The sequence below is a fragment of the Lepeophtheirus salmonis genome, chromosome 4 (genome assembly GCF_016086655.4).
Source record: "Lepeophtheirus salmonis chromosome 4, UVic_Lsal_1.4, whole genome shotgun sequence".
Lineage (NCBI taxonomy): Eukaryota > Metazoa > Arthropoda > Copepoda > Siphonostomatoida > Caligidae > Lepeophtheirus > Lepeophtheirus salmonis.
The window spans coordinates 31,550,790-31,573,293 of NC_052134.2; the positions used below are offsets into that span (position 1 = coordinate 31,550,790).

Sequence of the window (22,504 nt, forward strand, 5' to 3'; positions counted from 1 at the left end):
ATATTATAATATTTTATATGGAATTATATATATATATACGTACTGCAACGAAAATAAAAACATACCGAACTGTACCAGTCCTGTTGGATATATGTTGATTTAGAGTTATATATATTATCTATCCCAAACCTGAGAAGAACAAAACAATGTTCGAAAAAAATAAATATTGCAGGTTTAATAATTACATCGTTTTTCATTCCTTAAAGGGCAGAAGTTTTTTTAACATTTCGTTAGTAAGCATTCTTTTTTTAACATCGTTAGTGAACTGCAGTATTACTTTACACCAAAAATAACACTAATTTGATTACTTGATACACAATTTACACATATACTCAAAATTACACTATTTAAGCCTTTAACATTTATACAACTATGTGAACAACAATATCTGTCTAAAATACTAGTATAAGTTCAAGGCATGGGTAAAAATATTTCTTTAGAAAATAATAATAATCTCAACAGTAGTTTGTAGTCTTGAAAAATAAAATTTGTTGAAGATTAGGTACAATTTTAATTATAATTTAAGTTTTTATAAAATATTCATTACTAAACACAAACTTTGGGTCTAAGATTTGTTCTCATGACTTTGGATCAGATTGCCCTTTAAATATAAAACAGTAGCTGTTTATTATAATGGAGCAACATTAACAAAACGACTTGTAAGCAACAAAAATAATTAAAATTCAGCAAATTCAAAAATTGCAAAATATACCTACTTATAATTCCTAGAATATATTAATTCAACAACTAAAAAATTGCCTATATTTAAGTAAAATTAGTTTGGAGCACAGAAAAACCCAGTTCATTAATGCAGCCTCATATATGTACTATTAATTAATATAATTAACAATTCTACTTAAAAGGCCTCTAAATTTACTCTATTGACTAATAATTAACTAGGGAACTGCCTGACCTAAAGGAGTTTCAGTATATATATAAATAAACATATAATTATTTGACCTTAATTTTTTATGTGTATTAACTTACATATAACATATGTAAGTTAATACAATCCAAGGCATTGTTCAATACTCTTCTTCAAAAGAGTAGGATGCCCCATTTTTTTGAATAATAGATTTATTATCACAATGGGCAACTTATCATTATACATCAAATCTGATTATATATAAATTCCCCTCTATATATGTATGTTTTTTTTTATATCATATCTGACTCTTCCTTGTTTACTCAATTTCTCTCTACATATGATAATGTATTGTGTGTTCTATATCAATGTGACATACATAATAAACTAACATTATAACTTCCCCTATATGTGTAGAAAATCTACACAACAATAGACTCACACACCATCTACTACTACTGCATTACGTCACCAAACAATCAAAAAAGATTCAACAAATGTATGTAAAGAAAATTGTGAAAAAAGTTATAGAAGGCAAAGAGAGAGAAAGACGTCCACAGATGTCCCTTAAGAAGGGACATAAACCTATATATATATATATCCTTACATAGACGGAACTAATCACTTCTATTGCACCTTACCCTGTTATTGTGCTCTGCATTTTGTTTCTTAAGAACCTTAATCAAATTTGGAACCAATTGCATCTCTAACAATGAATATTTCCCCCACATTATTATTATTATTTATAGGGGAATTAATTAGCTTAGACTAGAAAGACGTTCTCTTTCTATTGCATAGAAGATAACAGCAATAAAAACACTCATATGACACTCTCTCCCATGCTATGAATGAGGGATGTATGCCTCGCACGTAGTATTTTAACGTAATTTCTAGGAGGGAGTGGGGACATCTCCATTCCTTATTTGAGGCGGGACAATGGGATCCTACATCGAATTTAATTATTGTGGTAGTGACTAGACAAATTTGAAATAAGAGCCTATGGAAAAAAGGGTATAAAATATACTTCTTTTTTTCCCCCAGAAAAAGGACTTTTTAAAAGTAGATAAAAATATTTCTTTATTAAAAACGTCATTCGATTAAAACTAAACCAAATTATTTATTTTCAGGACTTTATTATTTTAAGAAAAAAAGAGAAGGGCAAATTTTATATCTTTAAAGTCACATTTTCCCAGATCCAGGTCTGTTCGGATCTTTAAACATACAGATTAGATTAAATTTCGGGTACCCATACTTTAGGATCCAGATTCGAAATCAAAATTAGGTAGTAGAATTGAATTTTAAAACAGGTGATTTTATTGAGTTGCAACCGTTTATACTAAAACTAGTTAACACTTTTGGAACTTTCCGCGCGGTGAAAAACTCCCACTGAAATTTTACACCATTTACAGCGTGGTAGCCATATTCAAAGCCTGATTTTATTGAGTTCAACGTCAGTAGAAGGACCGGCTAATTTATACTTCGAGGCACGGGTCTTGACTAGTTATATGGATAATATGGAGAGACGTCGAGTCGCAATTTTGGAACTTTCCGCGCGGTGAAAAACTCCCACTGAAATTGCCCAGGTTCTGAACTGGTTTACTAGGTGAATAGGTCTGAGGAATTTAATTTTAAAATACGGATTCGATGGTTTACCTCCATTTATTCCAGGGGGATAAAATAGGATCCGGATTAAAAAGAATATTTTTGTTTATGTAGATGTAATTAAACAATAATAATTGTAAGAGATGCTATGTTTGAAGTAGATAATATTATTATTTCTTAACTAAGATTATGTAGATAAAAAAAGATCAAGTTATTGATTTCACAAAAACCTTCCATAACTTGTGAGGCAATAGTAGGTTTCATTATTCATAAATAGAGGATCCTCAACATTGTGAAAACATGTCTAAGACAAAGTAACTATTAACCATTGGTTAACTAGCTGTATATTATTTATTCATTTTTTTTTTTTTAAAGGGTAAGTTGGTTTAAAGAACACATTTTTGCTTTAATATTATTTGATAGCACTTTTAAGACGAAAATTCCTATGTTTTTTTTGTTTTTTTTAAATACATATATTGTATAGCTATAAATTTTAGCAATTAATTTACATATATATAGTGTATTTGTTTAATAACCATCTATCCATTTCAAGGGAGTCATTAACATTTTAGCAAAAAAAACTTTCGAGTAATTTTGTCTTATACATTAATAATTCAGCAAAACTATTTCGGTCCTCAAACACTATATACTTTTTTGAAGGGAAAAGATAAGTTAATGTTCTTTGGAGGTCATTTACCCATAGTACATACAAAAAGGAATTCCGTTGTGCAATAATATACATACATACATAAACATCATTTTGGCGAATATATATCGTGTAAAAGTTGTAACTTGTAAAACAGCTGTGTGTGGTAGACCTCACAACGCTCAATCGGGGTTTGTTCTTTACCAGGTCATTGACTTTGGCGCTGTTGTTGGGTGTCCTTGTCTTCTGGGGACGTCCTAAGGAGACACCTTTCTCGAGCTTAAAATTGCCATCCCGGATCTCACCAGCCCACTGAAAGATGGTTGAACGACTAGGGTAGGCATTAAGGTAAAACATAGTGAGGTTGGTGAGGATCTCAGACATTGCTTTGCCCAGTTTGTAGCGTATCAAAAAGTAAGAACGAAAAGAGTGAGTCTCCATGTTTAGCGACAAATGGAGAAACATGCGCAAATGTGGTATGTAGGCATTAGCTATTTAGTCACTGAATAACCATGGAATGTTTTTCCACAATAAAATTCATTAGAAAATCGATTCTCGTAGAATATTGTAGGAAACTTTTCTACATTATCTACAAACGAACCTGTCTCAATCATTTTGGAACATCTAAGATATCTTGTTAAAGTTATAAATTCTATTAGCAAATTGCAAATGTTGCAATCCAGAAATGGGATAACAAATTTATACTACATAAGGTGTTTTAATAATTGATTATGGTCCAAAACATATATAAAAAAATCCGCAAATTAAAGGTTCAAAATATATTTACTACAAACTAGAATCAATATTTTATTATTGACAGGGTATGATAATTCACAGTTTATAGTTGTATTGGCATGCTGTGGCGATGTCACTGGATTGTCCCAAATGTTGTTTTTCAAGATTAAAACTGATGACATTATAAAGTTAACCTCTATAGTTATTACAGCTAATAAAAAAAAGGTTGAATGGATGAATCAACGATAGACTTCTGACTATCCAAGTGCTCTGAAAGTCGTTATTTTTTCTTTCTTATCCATCTAGGTTCTGCTTGTTTTAGACAGCATGAGTGCATAAATCACTCCTAGGTTCATGCAAATGTATGATGGAAACTTCTACACAACATATTTTCAGTTGTGACTCATGAAAATACTTAACTGAAGGTCAAGTTCTTACGATTATTTTGAGGTCCTAAAAAAATCAAAAAATAAAGCATGTCTCATATGACGTTAGATAGGCATTTGGTGATAAGGATAGAGTCGGTTCTTTATCTGTTGATTGGTTACTTTTTGGTATTATTCATTAATCATTTGGAATAATATCAGAGGTTTGGATATCATAAGTTGATAGGTACATATTTGTAGTGATACAATCAGACAAATACATAATATAACGTCAATTCCTTGCGAGGAAGAAGAAAGTTTTTAACTATACCAATACACGAGTATTCATTGTGTATAAAGTCCATTCTTACCAAGTGGCACGTATTATTTTTCCCTCTTTCTACTCAATAACGATTTCTAATAAAGTCATATAATCAAAATATTTACAAAAAATGGCTGCAAAATACATAGTTACAAACATAATTGGAGTTACTAGTTACTATCATCTCCTTACAAAATATAAGTAAAAAAAAAAAAAAAAAAAAAAAAAAAAGAATTAAGAGCTTAATCTGCAGCTGTATCAAATTATATGCATAATTTGTACAAATCCTGATTTATTTATACATATTTCACCTATGTATTAAGTAAGCAAAGAGTTTAACAGCTATTTGATGCATCCACACCCAGACAAAAAAAAAGAAGTAGAAATTTGAAATAAATTTATAAGGCAGTTTTTTTAATATCTATTAGAAAATGTTGTCATGGAACCGGCATTTTTTTAATGGTCTTTTATTTTATAACTCATATTGTATAATAGGGGGGTTCATTTTTATCCCTATAACATTTTTACAGGTCAAAAAGGCCAATGATTCTGCATAAATCTTTGCAATGAATACCAAAATGTACATACAAAATTAAGTCACTTTGTTGCCCTCAATAAAATAATTTCATTTATTTTATATAAATATGTACGTATAATAAGGTCATTGTAAAAAAAAATATTTAGGAAAATGCAGGTACACGTCCTACCTCTTTTTAACACTCAAAAAGCACACCTTAAAAGTCAATTTTATAAAAGAACAAATAAATTAGATTTTTGTTAAATGACGTTTTTTTTTCTTCATTTCACTCTATCCCAAATTACCGTAAAGAAATAAATTCTTTAAGGTTCAATGCTTAGTTAGGTTACCTCATTGTAATGCTAACTGCAATAGCATGAAGTAAAAAAGAAAAAGCTTTCACACTCTTAAAACACATTGGGGATAGAGTTGATTTGTAAAAATTTGATTAAAGATTTTAAAAGATTGTTAAAAGCATTAACAGTTGTTTTAAAAAGTACATAGACCAAAAATATTCAAACAAAGTTTCATTCTAAAAACAATAAAATTTCAATCATAATTTTTCATAACCTAAACTTAAGAACAAAGAAAATATTTAAGTTAATAATGTTTAATCAATAAAAATGAATATGTCGTTACACTCTTCAAAATTATATATTCTGAATTTTGATCTCTAACTACCCCAAGAAATCATAGGACTATTTTAGATTATTAGAATGGTCTAAAAAATGACCTTAACGCGTGAACAATTTTTTCTAGTTTCCAATCTGAAGAGATTTTCTTTTTTTTCCAAAGCTGTCATGATTATATTTTAATTATTGAAGAGACAACTCCAAGTATTTAAAGTAATTGCATGCACACATAAAAGACAAAGAGTAACATAAATTATTTATTAGGATGTGGTAAGTGTAAGGTCCTCATTAGAATCAAATGGGAGTTGAGGGTCGACAGGGTACTAATTCTTTCCTATGCATTTGCTAGATATAAAGTGGGATTAGTGTTTATTTATTATATCGCACGACTGCTTTCATCTGATTTAACGAAACGTAATGACATCAAAGCTATTATTCAAATTGCCAGAGTTAACATGTTATTTTTTGGTTTCTTTTATTTTTATATACAGGTAGGTAGGTCTTATTTCATACAACTCTAGTTATAAATTGAATCAGAGTAGAATTGAGGATAGACATTGGAGTGATTTCTGTATAAGATGGTCGTATGAAAAGTCCGAGGGATGTTAATACTGGTGCGTATGTTTAGTTAGTAGCATCTTTTGGAAGAGCACACACCAATTTTTAGCCAAATCGGTCCTTTTCTTTCTGTTTGGCATTCGTATTAATCGAGGAATCTATCCGAAAGATTATGGCGACTGTTTTTTGGATTCGCAAGGAATAATCGTCATCGAAATCCTGGAAAAGGGTAAAACTATTACAAGTACATATTATTCATCGTTCCTGGATCGTTTGAAAAACGAGCTGCCAGAAAAACGCACACGATTGCTTCTCACGACGTTTTTTATTCACTTCTATAGGTATATTGGCAGAGAAGTCTTTCTTTAGGTTTAAAAAACTTCAATATCACATTTTTTTCAAACTATTCCCTTGTAACTCTATTTTTAAAAAGTCCAGAGTGTCGATATTTGAATTCTCATTGATACAATTGAAAATAACTTTTTGCCTCCATAATCGACCATATTACAAACATAAACATTTACTTTTGTATTTTATTGTCAGCTGTTGAGCTTCTTTTTTTCCTCTCCTTATGAGTGTTTTAAACGTTGATTGGTTAAATGTGAATAAACTCTTAATAAGTTTAAAATTTATTGGACCAAGAAATAAATATATACAGGACAGACCAGCAAAACGTTGAATCGAGAGATGAATTTAGAAATACATCAATAATTTTATATTTTCAATAATAGGTAAAAAAATAATGTTAACAAAACATATGAACAATATTATTGCAGAACTTTTTTCACTCAATATGGCCAACTGCATTATCAATCACAGACTTTACACGTCGCTTGAAGACCATCTAGGAGTTGATGGTAAACTTTAGAGGACTTGGGTGTGGGGTCCTGTTGGTTTCCCTCTCCAAAGTACCCATACAGAAAAGTCCAGTGGATTCAAATCTGGTGAGGAAGGGGCCATATCTCTTTGAACCAGAATTGAGCCATGTTATCTGTGAATAACTTTTGTTACTTGGCAGACATATGAGAAGGGGCGACGTCCTGAGTCACGCCTAGTTAACTTCCAGGTAGTTGGTCTTCAGGCATGGACAAATGGTGAATCTAATCTTCTGGTTTCACATTTGACCCTTTTTCGTTTGCCCATGTAAAGATTTTCCTAAAATTTACGAGCCTCTTGGTTTCCATGCCCTCTATCAGAAGGTGGCTTGGGGTTTTTGTGAACGAAAATAATTCCAAGTTGTGCTTTATATCCCTCCTGATGGTCCTAGGAGCCACTGAGAAGTCGTTGGCAAGGCTATTCCTCGACTTAGTGGGATCCTCCTTTATATTCTTCTCCAAACTTAACAAGAACTTCGTATTCCTCTTTAAATTATGCCCTCCCCTTCCTTACACCCTTGAGAAGTCTCTCCATTTTCATCTTCAAAACCAGGCTCCTGGAACACTTCACAATGTCCATAATCTTCATCATATCAGTTCCATCATCTAGGAGATGATGTAACAGAATATCAAAAGAGTAATCACTAACCTTTTCATAGTTATTAGGAAATAAACATTCATTAAAAGTCCACGTTTTGCTGCCCTAACCTGTATATATCTTGGGCTCGAAAATAGTTTCTTGAGAGAGGTTGATATTTATTCCAAATAGACTGATGATAAAATATTTCGAATAATTTGTATTTCAAGTTTGATTGTATTTTGTTATGTAGATCCTACGACTTTCTCTGTATGTCGACCACACAGAAAGACTATTGAGCAGTAGTTAATTCCGTCTAGACTAGGAACAAAGAAGTGATCCCAATATTTATTTAATCATCATTTATCATGCCCAATGAATAATAGAATATTTGTGGTTTCAAGCTCCATGCAGCGTTTTATAATTTTATAGATGTATGATCCAACAGAGAAATAAAATGGTTTGGTATAGTATGTAGATACACATATATAGGGTCATAAAAATGAAAAAAATGTCAATTCATTTTATATACGTACATTTCAGTAAAAAGGACCTTAGAACACTGCTTGTTTAGCTACCTTGACTAATACTTAGGTGTGTCCTTCTTCGCAAGTACTTTTTTTAATCTCACCTCATTTTAAAAGGGTAATAAATATGACAAGGCATAAATATATTAGGGAAAATCACTTTGTTTTTAAATGGCTACTATTACACAAATATATATTTATACAAAACATAAATAATTTCTTGGAATACTTCAAAATTAAGAAATGAAAACACAAAAATTTACATAGAAAATGAAATGTCAAATATAAATCCATCTACATTTGACTGTCAATAAATCAAAAAATGCATTAAGCCCTAGTCATACTATATGGTTTCTTGATAATAAAATAATAGGAAATATGTAAAGGGTACTTCACAATTAGTGTCAAAAAAATTTAGTTACTCACAAATTATGGTTTCCATTGGAATAATACTTTTTACAAATTTAATAATGTCCTACGATTGACTTTTATCTCCTTTAATGCACTTGCTCTTGTTCTGAACCACTTGGTAGAAACGCCGACTCTCTGACTTGCAGTGGTAGTACAACGTCTCCCACAATTTTTGTCAACACGGTCTCCGTTGGTTACTATGGAATCCACTATATCCAACAAACACTGTAAAGTTAATGAGGTTCAAATCAGGTGAAGCGGAATAACTAAAGTGCTCGAACGTTTTTGACGACATTCTTGGACTTACTTTGGAGTGTGAGCCCTAGACCAGTGATTCTATCCGGGAGTATTTTGAGTAGGTTAAAATAAAAGCAACTAAAAATCAAAACCAGGCAAATATAAGAATATTTTAGATTAGAGCAGCTTAGCTATCCTGACGTTTTATAATATCAGCTACAAGCACTAGTAACGAGGGGGAGAAGGAAATAAACAAGGCATAGGCAAGAGGATAGGATAGAACTATGAAAGAATACTCCACGAACAACGATACAGGCAATAGGGAAGAGTCCACCAAAAACCGACCTATTGAGCCGCTACTTTTATTATTTCCAAAATAATAGATCAAAAACAATTTCGAATTTCAATTTTTACACTGCTTCTTGATGGGGAAAAAATACTGTTCAAGCTAAACTATGACTTGATAAGTGTTCCGGGGACTCTGTTCCATAAAGCATATAATAATAATATTAAAAAAACCAATTTTGAACGAGAAAAAACAACAACGTGTTTTCTTTGTTAAGCACTGGACTTTTCAGTCCCAGTATTGTATATTTTCTTTATTATATCTCAGACACTAATACCATACAGACATTCCAATGCTCGCATATTTAGCTAATATATGCCAGGATTTTGAAAGCTAGTATGATGATAGTCCTGTAGAAAATATGGCCTGTCTTTCTGTTAAAAGAAAACAAAAATTAACATAGCAACCCTGACAATTTGAAGAATACTTCACAGAAGAGTAGCTTTGTTGTCGTCACGTTTTATTAAGATTTGTTGCAAGAAGAGGAGTGGAAGAAATACAAATCCCACTACGATATTAATTCTCATTTCTACTCTGAGTCAATTAGTAATTATAATAATTATAACTTTAACGACGTTAAAGTTGAGGGAACTCTAACTCTCGATAACTTTGTACATACAAATGTACATCTAAGGATCGAAACTAATAGAAACCTTTTTTTTAAAGATCGTTGTGATCATACTTTTCCTATATTTAGATCAATTTTACGTACGTACTTTGAAAAAATTTATAACCGTCATGGATCAAATACAATGATAAAGATACAGTTTAAAAATATTATGAATTTAACAGATATACAGAAAGGGGCTGCTAATTGAAGTTTATGGTCATCCATTATATGTATTTCTAAAGTTATGTCATGGTGTGATTACTAGAGGGCTTGATTTGAACACCACTTTACGAGTAGTCCCTACAGTTACAACACAATATTAAAAAAAATAATGTTATAGGGTTTTATGGATATCTTATATGTACTTTTATGTCCTATAGCAAGAAAATGAAAGATGGAATATTGTGTTTTTGATTTTTCTAACCATATTTTCCAGTTTGAAAAAAAAAAATGTATAAAAAAAATCAACATTTAAATATGTTGTTTTGAACTTGAAAAATCCCTTACAAGTAAAAGTGATGTAAATCCGTTTTGTTTTTTATATGGCCCGTTAATTTGTAATTGATAATAAGAAGAAGGAATTTTATTTTCCTCGTCAGTTGTCATTCTTACTTAATTCCTGAGTAGTGAACATCCTCTCCTAAAAAGAATCAATTATATTCAAACCCTAATTGAGCATTCGTCTGTGCTCATAAAAGATGGAGCGTAACCCTGTGGAGTTATAATTGTAAGTCCTTGTTGGACTCAGAGTAGAATTGGGGATCAATATCGGATTAATTACAGCAAATGTTCTTTTTTATATCCTCTTCCCCTTTCTCTTTTGTCACAGCTTATTGTAGCTGATCTAATGAAATGTCATGAGTATTATTCTTTCTCTCCTCCAAACATTCTTCAAATTGTCAGGGGTAACATGTTGTTGTTCGATTTCTTTTTATAAACATGCACATTCTACCCTGGATTTTCATCATTGGACGTCTTCTACCCAAAGAAAAAAATAACAAAAACGAGTGCGAATATTAATTAAATAAAAAAGTACCTATGTTTTATAAAACTACGCAGGGAGCACTATATACATGGAAAGTGCACTTATTTTTAGAAAATACATAGGCTGACATAAACAATCATCTTCGTGGCGTTTGTTTGATTGGATAAAGGATTAAACTTCGATATACTAAAGATGATAGTCTATGTCAAGCTATGTATTTTCTGAAAAAAAGTACATTCTCCCTGAACTACGTCTGAGTGAAAAGATACTCAATCTCAAATGTATTCTGCACAAAAGATGTCATTGGTTAGAAGTAAGTAAAATCGAGAAAATAAATAACCTTTATGGCTTATGATTATTTAATTTTAAGTGTATAAATTTTTAACCAAAGAATAAACATACATCCGTAGTTTTTTTTACAAGAACATCTTCAAAAAAGCCTTATTGTAATTAAACATTTCGTTTAGGAAAATTCAAAAGTGATTATTCAAGTTTCATTTGTTCAATAAAAAAAGAATTAAGCAATCAACGTCTTTCCTTAAGCTCACCCTTTATACTCGTTACCATTTCTTATCAGACTGAATTTTTTAATCTACTACAGCCGTACTATGCCGAACTGACAATCGAAATCCCTATGCTGTCTCTATCACATTATGTTATAGTCATTTTGTTTTATTAATTTGAATTTTTAAATAATAAATTCCATAAAACAATATTTTTTTACTGATAGAATATAAAAGATTTATTAATCAAATTCCTTCCCCCCCTCCTCTCCTTCGCCGAATGAATTATGAATAAAAATGCATAACAACAAATAATAACTTTCTATCCTTAAAGAGGACACAAAAAGAGGCCGTTTTTTTTTTACAGAAGCTTTATGTACATATTATAAGTATACAATGTATAAAGTATAACGAAGGGGAAAAAAACCTATCAAAATACCTCATCCATCATCCTTTATTAATGATTCATCCATTTTACCTGTGAGTTTGAGTAAAAGGTTTTCTTCTGTTAAAAAAACTGACCCTTTTTCAATAGAAAGAAATAATATAAATATGAAATATGGGGAAAAAAGAGAATAAAACAGTTTTTTATCAATAAATTTAATGTATGCGCGTGAAAATAATAATAACTGTAAAAATATAGTAAAAAAAAAATAATTTATCTTCTTTTATACTTTTATATTAGAGTATACATATTTGAACACAATTTATTATTTAAATACATACATATGCATTATGTATACTACTTTAAATGGTCTATAATGGCCACAAAAGGGACAAAAATACTAAGGATCATATCTTGAAAATAAAATAAAATAGAATGAATTTTTATTTGTCAAATGCAGCTTACAGCGCTGTAGTGTTTAACTACAAGATTTAGGGAACACAGTACGGAGTAGTAAAGGGTACGAAGGTTTTAAAGGTGAATCAAGGACTATGGACAAAGGGTTTATCATACACACTGAATGTAAAAACCGGGATACACATAAAAGATTAATATAAACTTTGTCACATAAAATAACAAGTAAAACCGGGACACAGATCCCGTCTAGGTCAACTAGATATAAACCTAATAATACATAAGAGGAACCATTACTAAAGGAGGAAGGGAGAGAGAAAAAGAAACAACTACAACTACAAAAAAAAAATGATGGATATTTCCCTGAAATAACTAATAGTTTTATTTCATAATCTTTCATTTGACATATTTATATTTCAAAATAGTTATTTCAACTATATAATTCTTCATTTTTCATACATACATGAATTTTAGTTCCGAATTTTTTTTTGCTGACGCATTTAAAGTAATACTATACAAAATTGCTATTAAAACCGGTACTGGGAGACATATTTATCTTTAAAATATTATTACGCACAAGGTACTTCAATACCAAAGTATACCAGTATATAAAAATATATTGAAAAACACGACATATTTTTAAACAGTGTTGAAATGATTTAGTCTGTATTCATTTCTTAAACATGAATTATTCAACATGTCCATTGTTGGTAATAATATCAGTAAGAGTATAAATATTTAAAGTTATACCATTATTTCATAGATAAATAAATTGGATTGGTTCACATAATAAATAATGAGCATTATAAAACGATTTGTTGGAAGAATGTGGAACATGATGATATACTAATTGATGATTACGCCGTATGTAAGCTTTTATATCAAAAATATGTTCACATATTATATACCATTATAATATGGTGAAGATTCCAATTCTGTAGGAGTTGCAACTTGTATAACCAGATTCTACAAGTTGCAATTTACACGTACAATGATGTTTTATGTTATTGCAACATTACAGGGTGAATTAGGAGACTATATTTAACAAAATGATATATTTTGCTTAAAATTTAGTATGTCCTGTATAATAGTTGTAAAAATAGCATTTGAAAATAAGGAGTATAACTGACTTTATGAAAGATTTTCAGAAACGCATCTAGGACTTTTTTTTTTTTTTCCCCAAATTCATTCGGGATTTTATTTTTTGTTGCAAAAGTTGGGATATTTCTTTCATCATTTAAAAGCTCCAAGTCAATTTCCTTTACAACACAAAAAACAATATTTAAATTGCATTAATGGTTTTTTCTGAAGTGCACTCCAAAGAAATTGTCATTTTTAGGCTAAAAAGTTGTTATGGCGTAAGAGTGCGTAGATTAGGATTTGATTTTTAATTAACTATAGATTCTTACAAACTATTTAACACCGGAGAAACAGCCCCATTCTGCCTGCTCTTGCTCAAAATTCGATTATTTAGTTATTTTTGGGTATATTTAACTTTTTTTGTCTCTGATGTATTCGTATTTGAATACAATAGATTCTGATTGGAGTTGTCTCCGTTAATTTTACAAGAGAAGTTAGTGTGAATGAATCGTCTGTATTTGTTGTTTGCATCAGAACTCCTCTCAGAAAATTATCCTTGTTCTGAAAGCTTATTTCGTTCTATCATTTTGGGCAATCGGTTAACTCAACTATCATCACCAAAGCTGTTGAGAATTGTGTGAAATAATTCATTGCAAGAGGGACAACACCTTGTAGTATGGATCTTATTTTTGCTTGTATACACCTTAAGAAGAGATTAGCCTCTTTAGAACCTCTTAGAATGCATTATTGTGACAATCTACATTGTAATGCCGTTTCTTGCATTTGGTTCACACAAGAGCTTGGGGTGCAGTTCGTGAGTTATCTTTGGATTTGTTATCCGATAGTGTCAACTCCTGAGCCTAGTGCACTTACTTCAGAGGTAAAACTTGGCTTCTAAGTCCTCGTATTTAGAAGCTAAGGACTTTATTGGACCTTTTCCTTGCCAAATCGATCTCTTACTCTCGCAATTAAATGATAAATAGGATAATTAGCCATTTTGCCTCAAGGATATTTCGCCTTAATAATGTTCTTCTTGAATTTTTTAATCAAAATATGTAATGGGTATTAGTATAAAACGTATTGAATCTTAAATAGAAATAATTATGGATACATGCTTCTCAATTTTAATGCATAAATCATTAACATCTCACTATTTAATGAATTCGAACCAGAGACTAGAAGGAAAAAAAAATTAAAGACGGTTAAGATTCGAATAGAATAATTTAATAATCACTTCTCCGTCAGTTATTGTACTTAGACATAATGGCCTATTCATACTAGCAAAAAAATTCTTGGATTCACGAACAAGCATAATTTCATCATTATTCCAACAGAAAACAAATATATTGCATTTTATAATAATAAATATGACATATTTTGATTTACAAAATTCAAAGGGATCATCAATTTAAAACAAATAAACAATAATTACGTATACACCTACCTCATTTATTGATATATTTAGGCAAAATCCCTTAAGGTAAAATGTTTTAAAGCAAATGTTCTCAGCCAAAATAGTTTATTGCAAAATAACAACTAAAGTAAAGTTATAAAACGAATTGTTGTACAAAACTACCACTATTACGCATTTGAGAATATCAAAACTTGTTTTCAATGATTTTTTATGCTATTTCTGGCATTTTATAGTAATTTCCTAGCAAACTATTTGAAAAAAAAGACACACATATCTTAAATATAGGCTCACGTAAATAAATTACCCACTATGGATCAGTCAATTTAATAACCAATTAAATATTCTACATAGTATTAAAATAATTTACTTGTGTTTGTGTGTGATGTAAATCCCGCTTCGAAAAGCAATGATAAAAACGCATTTATTTCAAATACGGAGAAAGATACAAACTAACTTTTTCAAAGAATAAAAGTTGTTCAGAATTATGAGCTACGTATGTAATATAATATGTTATGTTTAATTCTGATCAGAAAAAATTCCTGGGCTCTGAAGGGTAAATTTGATTTTTGCTAATAATTTGATTTTTTTTCATAGAACAAGATCAATTCCCCGAGTCTCAAAGTTTTTTTTTAAAGGGAGGGGCTGCCAATTTGAAAATGCACCAAAAAAAAAAATTAAAAATCCAAAAAAGAATTATTTTACTAACAGAACGTATAATAAGTATGAATTAAAAAAGGGAATTTGGAAGAAGATGAGCAAGTACATCTTAGTATGTATGTTGAATCTTCAATGTAATTAAAGAAGGAACATGACAAGTTGGCAATATCAATGACAATAAATAAATCACAGGGTCAAACATTTGAAAAAATTACTTTATATTGACTAAAATCAGTATTTTCACATGGTCACAATTATATGTTGCATTTTGAGGAGTGTCAAAAGGATTGATTATAAAGCTTTGATTATTTAGTTTAGAACTTTAACATGACTCAGCTAAATTTAAATAAAATCTTTTTAATTTTTCATTAGCTATCATTAAAATAGTGTGTTTGAGCTAGTTAATAATATCATTTTATTTTCCTCAATTAAAATTACTTATTTATTATCTATTTATAACCGATACAACAGTGGGCATTTGAAATATTTAATTTGCCATACAGTATTTACCAAAACGTGACCAAGAAATTTTCAATGTCATTCTAATACAAATTTTCGGAGCCGATATCGATTTTTGGGGAAGAAAATAACAGATAAAGGGTTAATCGGTCTATTTTTTTTTTCTAGAGGAAGCCTTAAATTCCAATAATGATAAATATAGCATAAAAGTTTGAACATGGCCCCTCTATAATGGAAGTAAGACTATAGCGGTCGAGAAACTCATTTGACTAGATTTTGAGACACTCTAGAATTTTTCCTCTGATAAAATTAGATATATAAATTTAGTATTTCATGGTATATTTTTCATGTAAATGTTTTATTTTATTGATGATTGGAAGACCATACATTGGAATTTATATCATTTTTTAGTCCTTAGAGAATAAATTCTATAATTATACATGTCTTAAATTTCATTGAAAATCATTAGAAACAAAGAGATTATTAATAAGGGGAGAGAGAAAATGAAACTTTCAAAATGGTTGCTCTTCCAATATTTGGTTTTTTAAGGGTTACGTAATTTCTTGAATCATAATCTTATTTTGGTTTTGAGGTTAATTTGGTTTTTTTTTATAGAGTTAGATCGGTTTAAAATAACTAAAAAGTCTGTAGTGCTAGTAGGAGTCCATATGGGTATTTTATAGTAACTGCAAGAGCTAAAATGACGTAGTTACTTACTACGTCATTTCAGCTGTTAAAGTGTCATTACAATCTCTGCCATCTCTTCTTTATTTTTATATTCTTTAATTCTAGCTAGGAATGAAGACAGTAAAAAAACAGCTAGGAACGTAGTACTGAAAGACCCACTTATCTGTCCTTAAGACTGTTGAATTGTAAAAAGATCATTCCGATAAATAAAAAAAAGACAGAAAGGAGAAATAAGGAAATCAGTCCTAGGGCCGATCCAGAACTAATTTTGTAAATAAAGGATGAGTCTTTTATCAGTCCTTATTTATTCGCTCAAGTCCAGGATTAAGACTTGTCCTTAAGAGGAACAAATTTTATGATTTTTAAGACTGAACTTGATTGCAGTCCTAAATAGATTCAGACACAGCACCAATAATGATTTTTTCTTAGTCTTGTTTTTAGGTCGGTGAGTATCGGCAATAATCAACAAATTTGGCCAATTATCCAGTATTCTTAAATATCTATAATCATCCCGACCAGGGCAGTTGCCACAGAGATTATTTGAGTCGAAAAAATGGGGTTGTTTTTTATAAAATAGATCATTACATTTTTTATTAGGAATAAATGGGATGTCCACAAAGACAATTACAAACGACGGCTCTGAGCCCGGCGATAAGGTCTGTTTCGATCTCTTCCTTTTAGCTGTTATTAAAATATAAATGTTTTAATAAAAAAATTAACGCTGTACGTACATACACCTTAATAATTAATTCGTTCATTAAATTATAATACTACAAGTTTTAATTATAATAAGGGTATACTTTTTTAAGTTTTAATTAATTTTGTCCTGAATTGTCATTGAATATGTAAAATTTACATAGAACAAGTACATCTCACCATTAAATGAATAACAATTGAAATCAATTTACATCAAATTAAAGCATTTCCGTTTCCAAAGTTATTTGACAGTTTAAAATAATATACTTCCTATAACATCATTTTTTTCTTCTTACCTTATATTCAATAATTTCTTTCCTTTCGTTCCTACGTATGTATTACGTTTTTCTTATTTATAATTAAATTATAATGTCAAAATGCTGGTGAATTATATATCACAAAATAACACTTTTAAAAGGTCAAGTGAGATATAAGCAATTAAGCACTTTGACGACAAGATTCATTCAGGCAAGCAAGCAAGAAAAACAACAAACAGAATAGTACCTATGTACGATACATGAACTTCTTAAGTCAAACTGAAGGCAAAGAAGTAGTTTGTGTCTTTAAGGGAGGAATGAGCGTGGAATGAATGTATTGTGTTATTATTATTATTCAATGTATGTTAGAGTGGGGGATAAGTTAACAAAATAAATATAGACATATTGCGCTCGAAATAAGCGTAAACGCTTTCACAAATTTTTAATTCATTTACTATTCTGAATCATTATGAGTGGATTCTGTTTGGTTTGAGAATTAAGATATGTTTTTAAATTACTACATACATACTTACATAGAAGGAGGTGCTCTACCCTATAAAGTTTCTTTGAGGTCACATATTTCATTTTGTACATATATGGTGCGTCACCCAAAAATCAAACTTTAAAAGAAATGAGAAATTATTTTTGTCTTAATGTTATAACTTCTGCGATAGATTGAGATACACTATGATTTAAACTCTTCATTTAATATACATATGATACTTTGCAAAGCTCTGATATCATATCTGTTCAGGGAATTTTTGACCTTCACTTGCGATTTATGGTCCCTCTGATTAGTGTAATTTATTAATAGAAATGTAAGATAATTTGATTGAGAATACAAATGTTATTCAGACTTCCTTTTGAAAAAAATCATACCAGCTTGTTGACTACAAACTTAGACATTGAGTGGAAAATGAGGGTTGTTCATTTATGAGCGACTGATTGCATGAAAAGAAAAAAATATTTGAACGATTATCGGATAAAATCTTTCAACAGCATACCATGTTGTCATGTTGTTAAACAACGCCCGTATGATTTTAGTCTGAACTTAATTGGCTACAAGTATTTTTTTGTGTTCGCAAGGGAGTGCTGAGAGTTAAAAAAAATCATTTGTAACCAGGTCAAAGATTTATTCATGTCAACTGTAGTACCTAAAATGGACATATTACGAGGAAATAAATTTTTTGTAGCCAAGTAAATTTGGGCAAAAAAGGATCACGTGGTCAATGTGTTGTTAAAAAAAGAGTGAACGGATAGAAATAAACGTCGGAACGAATAAAAAGATCCACGTCTAGTTAATAGACCACATATGTATGAATGTTAACAGATGATTCCTTGACGCATTCCTCCTCTTTGTATAACCCTCATGGACCAAATCCCCTCCCAAATATTAAAGTCCATTATTAGACGAGTAATTCTAAAGTCAATAACCTTTTTTCAAAAAGATTTTTTCCCCTTTTAAATAATGATTTCTATTGTTTGATGGACTCTTTGACTCAAGTCTTTTAAGAATACGTACTTGTTTTATGTATCGTATTCTCTAGATTTATATAATACTAAGTCAGACCCTCATTAACAGCTGTCTATCATCTTGTTTGTTCATATGTATGTATATTAACACACATTAACATCTCAATATTACACACACAAAAGGAATAACTGAAATTTGTATTGTGAAAAGATGACTAATTTTGCTCAGAAAGATCACTTTACATACTATACTATCTAGATTAGCTTAAACAAGTACCTTATTAAAAAATGAATTTAGGAACTGACATCCTTGTTACAGCGATTGAGCTTATCATCAATTATTAATTGATATGCATATGAATTGTAACCTTAAAATAATCCAGTTTGATCACATTTTTTTATTTATTCCGTTATGTTAGCGCTAATCAGTGAATGAGGTGCCTTATTTATAAATAATTCGAATAATCCTTGACTTAAACTATTAGTGCATAAATAGCAGCCATTCATGAGATATGTGTGCTTTATTGAACCCCATATTCGGTTCTAATTACAACGCGACCTAATTAACTTTTATTAACAGTTATTCCCTGATCCTCCATAATTTAGAAATCCCCCAAGTTAAACCAATAAAAACTCGTCTTCCACCAATAGAATAAGTAAGTAACACAAAATTTAAATTTAGTAATTTCTAAAAACAAATCATGCGGTTTAAAAAGTATCATATCAGGGACATCCGTAGGATTATATAAACTTTTTTTTTTGGGGAGGGGGGCTTGGTGTTTAGATTTTTTGTTTGGAAAAAAATATGAAAAATTAAATTTAAAATATTGAACTTTTTTGGAAAAATTTCAAAAATCCATAGTTACTCACAAAAAATTAATTTTATTGGGAGAAACTTTCAAAAATCCATAGATCTGAACAAAAAATTACTTTTTTTGGGGAAACAATTTCAAAAATTAAATATAAAATTTTTTGATACAAAATTTCAAATACTAAACATCCAAAGCTATTGACAGAAAATTTAATTTTTTTTTGGGGAAATTTTTTTGAAAAATTAAATAAACTTTTTTGATTTTCGTTTCGTTCAACATTCCAATTATTAGGTAGTATCAAGGTTAATAAAAATACAAGAATATACCATAACGCGTTTACGACTGATGTTTGCCTTCCACCACCCTTTTAATAGTGACGTCATAGATTATAAGTAGTTGTATGTTTTGTTTACATTTTCTATCGTATAAAATAAGAAACATTCTTGATTCTACAATTTGAGAAGGTCTTCATTTTAATAAAATACATTCAAACCCAATGAGGATCTTCCACGTCGTAGTGAAGCATATGAAGCTAAGTCTCAGTTTCTACAGAGGATCACTTTGCCATAGTGGACTACAGTGAGGAACGAAGAAGATTGTCAGATTTCACTCAAATCCATTAGGACAATTAAATTGATGGCTTATTAGTTATTCTGTGTTAACTCTCCCCCCTTGTCATTATCAATTCTATCATTCAATCCAAAAACAATATATTCAATCCATATATATTTTAATTACTTATAAGTTATTTGTATTGAATGTCATTTTTTAGGATGGCTATAAAATATCATCACCATACTTCATCAAATAGAATATACTATATGAGAATGTGTGGAGTTCAATCTAACAAAAGATCGTGTTACTTCGTCACTCCCGGTATTAAAGAATAGGTCATTGTGATCAAGTGCAACAAGATTACATATACTAGGGATCATGAGTTAAAAAAAATCATTATGTGCGTTGATATGTAATGATTTAATTAAACTTAAGTCTCTTAAAACGAATACTTTATTGAAATAGAACTGATTAGTCCACAATCAACAGTTATTGACTGTTTGTGGGTTTGACCCAATAGCATTACAGTTGTGTTTGAAAAAAAATGTTGGCCATCCAATTTCCAAGGAATTGCTCGACAAGGTTTTGTTAGACTTACCTAGAACACTGGCACTCACATTTCGAAAGTTTATTGTTTAAAATTAAATAATGCCCCTAAAATATATATATATATATAATTTCCGTCTCTTAATTTTTAACTAATGAAATGAACAGTTTTTCGCACGTTACTTGCTTTCTTTCTTTTCATGCTACTTTTGTTCACAATATTCGCAACATTAATATACTAATGAATGTACGAGTGCAAATAAAAAATTTTATTACTTCATATTCTTCCTTAGGATACTTTTCCACAATTATACAGATGAGTCGATGCATCACATGTTTCGGTCTCAAACAATTCGTATGAAACTTAATGACATGCCTCTCTATTTTTTTGCAAAATTCAAAAAATTATCCGATGGTTGAAGCAGTCCCCCCTCTTGACAATTTTTTAAGCCATGGACTTGGAGGAACATGGATGCTGGAAGTATTACACCCTAGAGTGGGGCATTTTTGATGTAACGATTTGGCCACATAAATAAATCCTTCATCTTCACATATTTTAGGAAGATGTCAATCATTAGATGGTTGTTCTATTGTATTTTCATCACTATTTATATCTTCCTCTATCTCACCTTTAATGATGTGAGGATAAATTAGATATAGAATATCTACGTCCGTTGTGATTCATTTCGATCTTCTCTTAATCCCATAAGTAAATATATATGAATTAAGTAATAATTGATAGCTAATTATTAAAATTTATTATATATAACTTATGACCAACTCATAATAGTACTGAGTAATTGTAATAAAATTGCTTATTTGTTGCACGTCAACCCAAAAGGAAGGTAGAATATTTTTTCTCCAAATTGAACATGGAATAAATTTCCCAACAAATTATAATTCATTTCAACGGACAAATTATTCTTATCAATCCTTTGGAGGCACAGCTAATTGTACAAAAAGTAGCCAAAATTCATCCCCACATTTATAGAATTAGGAAATTAATAAATAAACAATATTTGGTCAAATTATGTCAGGTAGATAAAACGGAATTAAGGGACGACTTGACTAAATTTGGTCTCTCCATCTATCGTTTTAACTCTCACAAAATCCAAAGTACTTCCGGAATACATTTCGGACCACTCTCCACTGTATGCCTCTTTCCTTTACTCAAGTAGAACTTACAGGTCAAGTTGGAAATTGAATGTATCTATCTTAGGAGATGTATCAACTCGTTTCGATACAAGAAAAATTTTAAATCTCCCGGACCTTCAAGTCTCCCATTTGCATTTTATCAAACGTTCAAAAAGCCATTCTCCGAAGTCTTAGAAAAAGTCTACGATGAAATTTTTCATAATGGAGTTGTGTCCCAGTTCATGAATACTGGTATCATTACGCTTATTCGGAAAAAGGGGAAAACTCCTCTCAACCTCGTCAATTGCAGACCTACAACACTTCTCGACACAAGTTAGAAGATTCTCACTAGAATCCTTAACAAAATAATTTATTTAACTCTCCATCTGATCATACCTCCAGCACAGAAGGGTTTTATGAAAGGTCGGTTAGCAGAAATACTATTACTCTTGATTGCAGACAGTAATGTTAAACATAATATCCCATCAATGTGAAGTGCTTTAAATCCTTACAAAAATTACAGCAAAAAAAAGTGACCGTGAGAATTTGTTTGATCGAGTACAAGATAAATTAAACTATTACTGCGTAACAAGGATATAGATAATAATTATCTACTTTTTAG

General features: G+C 30.2%; 1 protein-coding gene across 3 annotated transcripts in view; it reads right to left on the reverse strand.

Moving 5' to 3' along the window:
- LOC121115708 (teneurin-a) overlaps positions 1-22,504 on the reverse strand; it is a 282,618-nt gene that overhangs the window by 206,961 nt on the left and 53,153 nt on the right. Inside the window, exon 1 of one of the 3 annotated variants that reach the window (XM_071887821.1) lies at positions 17,402-17,641. The exons of 1 other annotated variant lie outside the window; for it this stretch is intronic. The gene's annotated coding sequence lies outside the window, so the exon portion shown is untranslated. Of the gene's footprint in view, positions 1-17,401; positions 17,642-22,504 lie in introns of those variants that run through there. One more of the 3 variants, XM_071887822.1, reaches the window with a different exon arrangement.